The 7,211-nt window shown below is 36.6% G+C and overlaps 1 long non-coding RNA gene across 2 annotated transcripts; it reads left to right on the top strand.

Annotated features, from left to right (window-relative positions):
* Positions 1 to 1,235: 1,235 nt before the first annotated feature.
* LOC150037550 (uncharacterized) lies at positions 1,236 to 6,279 on the top strand. Of its 2 annotated transcripts, XR_016528322.1 has the most exons (3): positions 1,236 to 1,780; positions 2,686 to 4,298; positions 4,471 to 6,279. It is a non-coding gene; the product is annotated as an uncharacterized LOC150037550 (long non-coding RNA). The 2 variants fall into 2 exon arrangements; XR_016528321.1 differs by having other exon boundaries at positions 2,686 to 6,279.
* Positions 6,280 to 7,211: the final 932 nt, after the last annotated feature.

The raw sequence follows: 7,211 nt of genomic DNA, 5'->3' as shown, positions 1-7,211 counted from the left end.
TTGCCCAAGGAGGCCTTCCTCAAGTCAAAGCATGTGGAGCGTGTGGATTAGTTGGACATACATCCAAGGCTTGTACACAAGACCAAGTCAATGCCATTGGAGGATTTTAAAGGAAGTACGACCCGAAAAAGTAATAACCAAGCGTGGTGAGACCATCCCAATTTCAAATGAGGATCTCAAGGAAAATACGAGAATCGAAACCAATCTTCTTCAAGCTCCTATGGTATGTCTCTAGAGGATGTAGTGAAATCCCTTACTGACCACTCCTTAAAATTTCAACAGGAACTCCACAATTTGCAAAAGGACAATATCCAACTTAAATAAGAAACAAAACAACTTCAACAAGACACCAAATCCTTTCAACAAGAGACTAGACAAGGCTTCTCAAACTTGGGCACATAAATCACGCAACTTGAAACTGTGGTAAGCAAACTTAAGAGTAAATCATCCGGCAAGCTCCCTGCTGAATTGAAACATTCAAATGTAAGTGCAATCACTCTTAGAAGTGGTAAGGAAATTTCTTCCTCCTTTCAAGGTGTTAACCCAGTTCAATCACCTTCCAAGAAGTCAGAAAAGGTAAATGAGCATCAAAACAAGGTAAATGAATCTGAGAAAGTTTCCAACTTTCCAAAGGTATGTAACTATTCTCCCCCTAAGGTACAACCGTATGTACCTAAGGCCCCCTTCCCCAATAGACTAGCTAAGCCTAAAGGAGAGGACGTTGATTTAGAACTAATTGAAATATTTAAGAAGGTACAAATCAATATCCCTTTATTGAATGCTATACAAAAAATTCTTAGATATGAAAAATTCTTAAATGATTTGCGTACAAGGAAAAGAAAAGGGAAAGAGAAGGAGAGAGTCCGTGACATCCCAAATTTTTTGTAATTTAAATTCGGTTATTTTGTAATATTTGATACTTATTTTGAATTTTAATGTTAAATTGAATTATTGTAAAAAAAATAATTCAGTTTAAAATTTTTGCTTCAGTGAAAGAATTTTGGAATTTAAGTTTTAAATTAAAATTGAGAAATTTAAATTTCGTTTTTAAGTAGGAGAAGGAAATTGGAATATTTTATTTGGTTAAGGATTAAAGATTTAAATTTGGATTCCTAAAGAAATTTAAATTGGGTTTGGAATTTAAAAAGGAAATTGGATTTGGAGAAGGAAAGGATTTAGGTTTATATATCAAAGTTTGGAATTTAGTTATTAGTAAAAAAAAAAAAGGAGAGAGAGAAAAAGAGAGGAATTTTTTTTAAAAATCTTTTCCCCCCCTTCAGCGTGAAAGCTCCCCCCCCTGCACGCATAGCCCTAGGCCGCCACCGTTCAAGCCACATCACCATCAGCCGATCCTCGTCATGCACCGCCGCTCCTCCATCGAAGCCTCGTTCCAGCAGTCGTCGATCGTTGGCGCCGATTCGTGGGTTCCGTTCGCGTCGTTTGACACCATGAATCTGAGTTCCCGGCACTGACCTGAACCTGAGCCTCGTCACGCTTTCTATCACTAGTCCTATCTGCCATCGTAACCACCCAGTTGCGCGAAGTCTTCAAGCCAACAGATCACGCGTCTCAACGTAGATCTACCAATGACGCACCTCTCATCTCCGTCGAAGCCACGCCGTCTAGAACCTTACGCCATTGCTGAGCTTGCCGCCACCGGTCAAGCGTCGTTGCCACTGCCTCTGCCTAGCTTCTCGCTAGAATTTCAAGTTTCAGGAGAAGTTTTAAAGCCAGGAACGTGCTGTCCAGTATTACAAGGATTGATTTTTGGAGGATTTTGGTAAGTATTATGGTGCTTTATGAGTTTTCTTGAAAGGTCTTGATTATCCATTTAGTTTTGGCTTGAATTTTTTGTTACCCATAATATTTTGGATGCAAGATTGAGTTTTGGAGAGGTTTTGAAGCAATTTTTCATTAAGTTACCTTTTGGATAATTTTTTGGAGATTTCAAGATATTGCTATAGAATTGAGACATTATTAAGTTGGTAAGATCGGTGAATTTTAACACTTTGGGGTTTTGGATTATGGGTAATTGTGGAAATGAAGTTGTTTAATGTGGGTTTTGTTTTTATGCTGAGGTTCGCTAATAGATCTGAGTTTGGAACTAATTTTGGATCAAGCCTCATTTTTTTATAAGTTAAATTAGAGATATTTAGACCAATTTGGTTAATTAGGTTTAGCCCCCAAAGGGTTAATTTAAAATTTTGGATGCATGATTTAAGACCATGGTCGACAAATTAGATTTGGCAATTTATGTTTTAGGATTGATTCAAGTTTTCCAAAGGTTTTAAAGAATATTAATTTCGTGGATTAATATTCATGATCAAATTTGAGGTAAGTAATCTTACTACTGGAACTGCCTTTTTGTCAGGCGATAAGATTAAGGATAATTTTGACGGTTCTAAGATTATATGAATCATGACATCTGATTAGAGAGGAAATATGAACATATGTTTGCCCTATTTGATGTATGTGATAAGAATGAGTATGATCTTATTTTATAAGATATTTTACAAGGATGTATGAGCATGATCTAGATATTATTTGACATGTATGAGGATGAATGAGCTTTATATTATGATTTATGTTTGAGACTCTATTTTATGATGCATGCTATTTATGACAGTGATAGCTATCCTTAACCCGTAGATAAATACCCACCAAAGGTTTGTGTTTTTTTGGCAGAATTTCACCAGAGGTTTGTCTTTCCTTCAGGATTCAACAAAGGTTTGTGTTTCCTTCGAGATTCAACAAAGGTTTGTGTTTCCTTCGAGATTCAACAAAGGTTTTTGTTTCCTTTGGGATTCACCAGAGGTGGTGATCTCCTTCAGAATTTCACCAGAGGTTTGTGTTTCTTTCGGGATTCACCAGAGGTTTGTGTTTCCTTCGGGATTCAACAAAGGTTTGTGTTTCCTTTGGGATTCACTAGAGGTTTGTGTCACCAGAGGTGGTCATCTCCTTCGGAATTTCACCAGAGTTTTGTGTTGAAGGAAATCATACATGAGGATTTCCATGAGCAGCAGAATGATCGTTCCAAATTCCATTCGAAATTGAACATCCGCTAACACATAATAAACGGCCTCCAAAACCTCAAACTTAGTCGAGTTGAGTGAGAACACCACCACAATGACTACCTTGGTATTCTCGATGTGAGAATCTAGAAGTGTGGGCTCTTTATGGACTTGATTAGAGGAAGAGATCAAACGAATAACAATCGTGTAGACGATTGAGCAAGTGGGAGATGAAAGTGTCTATCGTATAGACGAATGTTCAATTGTGTAGACGAAGACAACTATCGTATAAAAAAAGCCCTGCGATCGTTTAGCTACGACCAGTTGAGTGAACTATCGTGTAGTGTCACTCCACGATCATTCAGTCTCTCTTTCAACTATCGTTTAGTGAAAAAAAATTCAATTGACAATTCATGAGTTCCTTCCCGAGAATAACAACTCTAAATTTAGGAAAACTTTTTTTCTTTTTTCTCACGGTTACCATAAAACTACCAATAACCTCCCACTCAATTGGTTATTAGAGAAAAAAATAAAATTATCCAATAATTAATATTATTATAAACATATATGATCCAACTTACCATACTATATTTATAATCTATAGTTTTAATATTTCATCTCATGAAACATATAAACCATAGTTTTTTTTTCTATTTTTATGGTACTTATGTAAATCTTATTTACATTAATCCTCCACTTGATGTATCTCATACATCACACCGATCATATCATATATAATCAAATTTTCTCTTGTCAATTTGAACATTTCAAATCAACATCAAGAACTGATTCTCAACCTGAATCCATTGAGCTACCAAGGGGAGCTTATGGACCTATAGCTTGAAGCTCCAACGATATGTGAATAACTAACTAAACTTTTTAGTCATAGGATCCACCATCCGCTAACTGTTGGGCACTTCACTAAAGATCGACAGTTGCACTCTCCTTACTACAAATATATTTTATGTCTATATCAACAAATCAACAGTGCGATAACCCTTCACAGATCGCTCGTAAGTACAGCTGGGCCAATATACCATTATGGCCCTATAGTTACATCTAACTTCTTAAGTACCACTGATCTCTCTAATGAACATAAGTCATAGTCCTACTATGATTGAGTCCTCTCTTCCAAAGAGAAGTTGTAGCCACTATGTTCAAGACTCGGAATCAGCCCTTAAGGGAGCAATCTATCTACTTACTCCTCCTGCTTTTAGGAAGGAGTGAATTTCATTTTGTGTAACTGAGTTCCTAGCTCCTAAATCAAACAAATCCCCAAAAAAGTAGGTTTGTTTTGGGAACTACTACCTTTAAAGGTGGTCCTTTGATTAGTATGGGTGAGAGTGACCAGATTGCTAGCTCCTAAATCAAACAAATCCCCAAAAAAGTAGGTTTGTTGAGTTAGCAATCTGGTCACTCTCACCCATACTAATCAAAGGACCACCTTTAAAGGTAGTAGTTCCCAAAACACTCAGGATTGAGGTCATGTCACATATGGTCGTTTAGGTGAGATGTAAGTCTGAAGTATCAATGGCGTTATATAAAGAGACTAGTCATCTCGTGGTTTGGTCTCATACAAACTCTTTGTATAGAACACATCCGCTCACATGTCTCCACATGAATGGCAAGATCTACCATCTGTAGTAGTTCACAACATTTGAAAACCTCTACAAAGCGGGTCGTATCTGTAGTGTCACCAGGATCAAGTATCCCTCCTTAATCCTTATACTACAGATCTTTTTAGGTTATCACTTAAGGCATGATTCACTTGTATATCTCATATACATGCTTAAGTTTACATACAATAACCATAGAAATTTGTTTATTAGATATGAGTAAATGCCAAATAAAATAACTCTTATTTTATTCATAACAATGTATACAGTTTACAAACTACGAGACTCTGGGAGAATTAGGACACCAATCCAAACAATCTCCCACTTGTTCTAATGCCTCGGAAGACTAATGTATAATACATGAAAAAATACAAGTACAATATACAATAAACTAGGGCATACTTTATACCCAGTATCATCTCCCACTTGCCCTAGACAAGATGTCGCATGTCCCATAGGCCCAGACTCTCCAAATGACCCTCGAAACACTATAGCCGTGAGAGCCTTTGTAAACGGATCAGCAACGTTGTGCTCCGACACGATCTTCGTGACTATCACATCACCGCGATGCATAATCTCCCTGATCCAGTGATATTTTCGTTCGATATGCTTGCCTCGACGATGACTCCGACGTTCCTTTGAATTTTCCACAACCTTGTTGTTATCATAATGAAGAGTTATCGGCAAATCCAGATTTGGAACAACTTCCAAATATGTAAGGAATTTCCTTAGCCAAACAGTCTTCTTAGCCACTTCACAAGTGACTATGTATTCGGCTTTCATAGTGGAGTCTGCGATGCATCCTTATTTGATGCTTCGCCACACTACAGCCACTCCATTCAGAGTGAACACTAACTCCGATGTCGATTTACGAGAATCTCTATCAGTCTGAAAGTCAGAGTCTGTGTATTCTGTAAGGATCAAATCCTTATCTTCATACACGAGCATGTAGTCCCTCTTTCTCCGAAGATACTTGAGGTTCATCTTGACCGTCGTCCAGTGGTCTAATCATGGATTGAACTGATAACGACTGACAATCCCTACTGCATAACAAATGTCAGGTCTGGTACACAACATTGCATACATTAAGCTTCTGCTAACGTGTGTGTGCATGGATAGAGGTGAAAAGAGCTACCTTCATTGTGTTTCTGTTAGGGCCCACGAGAACAGAGTGATAGGTTCCCGACGGTGTGAGTGTGAAAGCTATGCCTCTAGGTAAAAGAAATGTCAATTAAGTTTTGTGTGCGTGAGTTTAAAAAGGCACCCTTGTCTTAGAATTGCCTCTCTCTAATGCAATTTAGGTATATCTTAAATCGATAACCGAGTCAGTGTAGGGCAAAGAGGAATTGAGAGATAGATGTTACCTTTCCACTAGTTTTTGCCTTTAAATAAACTAAGTCTTTTCTTTTATGAATTTTCAAGAAAAAGACCTTTTCTTTTTTAAAAATAGGTTTCAACTCTTTATTAGCAAAATTTTTAAACTTCTAATTAGATATTTAGATTGGGAATGTCCTAAACTCGCAGTTCATAAATATTGTTAACATATTCTATTTATCAATAAAAGTACTATTGAGTATTTTTCAATAAATTTGTTATTGATATTGTATTCTATTATAAAAGTCCAATAAACGAATTCATGGCTATAATATGAATACTTTAACTTTATGTGGCAACATAAAAGATGATCAAGTTTTAGTATATAGCCAAAATGTTCTATATGTATATGGATAAGATTGGGTACCTCATCCTGGTGACATTATTGGATGTGGCCTATTTTGTATATTGATACAAATCATGTGATCCCAAAATCATTCATGTGGAGACATGTGAGTGGGGGCATCTTATGCAATGAGTTTTCATAAGATCGGACCTCGAAATAGTCACTTTTATTTATAACGACCGTTTACTGTTAAAACTGACTATTTCAAATTCAATAACCTAAGGTAACTTGATGTTAATCTTGAGCTCATTATGAACTCTTGTTTATTCAAGATTATCTTTTGATCTACATAGGTAAGAGTAGTTTAACAATACTGCTCAATAAGCCTCCCACTTTGGGGATAATACTGGATAGATAGCTGGGGACATCGTTTTGCAAGATAGAATTTACTTCTACCCAACTTAGGGTTAGCAAATAGGTTGTTCTCTTAAGCACTAATTCTTGCTTTTGAACAATGGGGCCCTACCCTCTTATGATCAACAGGGTTATGGTTTAAAAGTTGGACTATAAAGCAATTGATCAATGAAGGATCAGTGGGAGTTTAAAGAGTAAGCTGTATTTATAGGAGTAAAACAGTAATTTTGACCTAGTTGTAAATATGAACAATCCATGAATGGCTGATTTACTAATTATGGTTATAGTGGACAAAAATATATCTGCTGAGGAGAGTGCAATTGTCGAGCTATAGTGGTATGTCTCAATGGTTAACGAATGTCAACTAATTTGGATTAAAGAGTTTATCCAATTAATTGTGAATCATTGGAGCTCGTGATCTGTAAGTCCATTAGGTCCCCCTACTAGCTCACAAATGGAATAAGCCTTAGAGTAGTGTGATAAGTTAATTTGAAACGTTCAAATTTGAAT

This window comes from Benincasa hispida, chromosome 3 (genome assembly GCF_027475165.1).
Source record: "Benincasa hispida cultivar pf3 chromosome 3, pf3_genome.v1.1, whole genome shotgun sequence".
Taxonomy (NCBI): domain Eukaryota; kingdom Viridiplantae; phylum Streptophyta; class Magnoliopsida; order Cucurbitales; family Cucurbitaceae; genus Benincasa; species Benincasa hispida.
The sequence above is the reverse complement of the archived record's forward strand: the minus strand, read 5'-3'. Positions and strand labels throughout refer to the sequence as shown.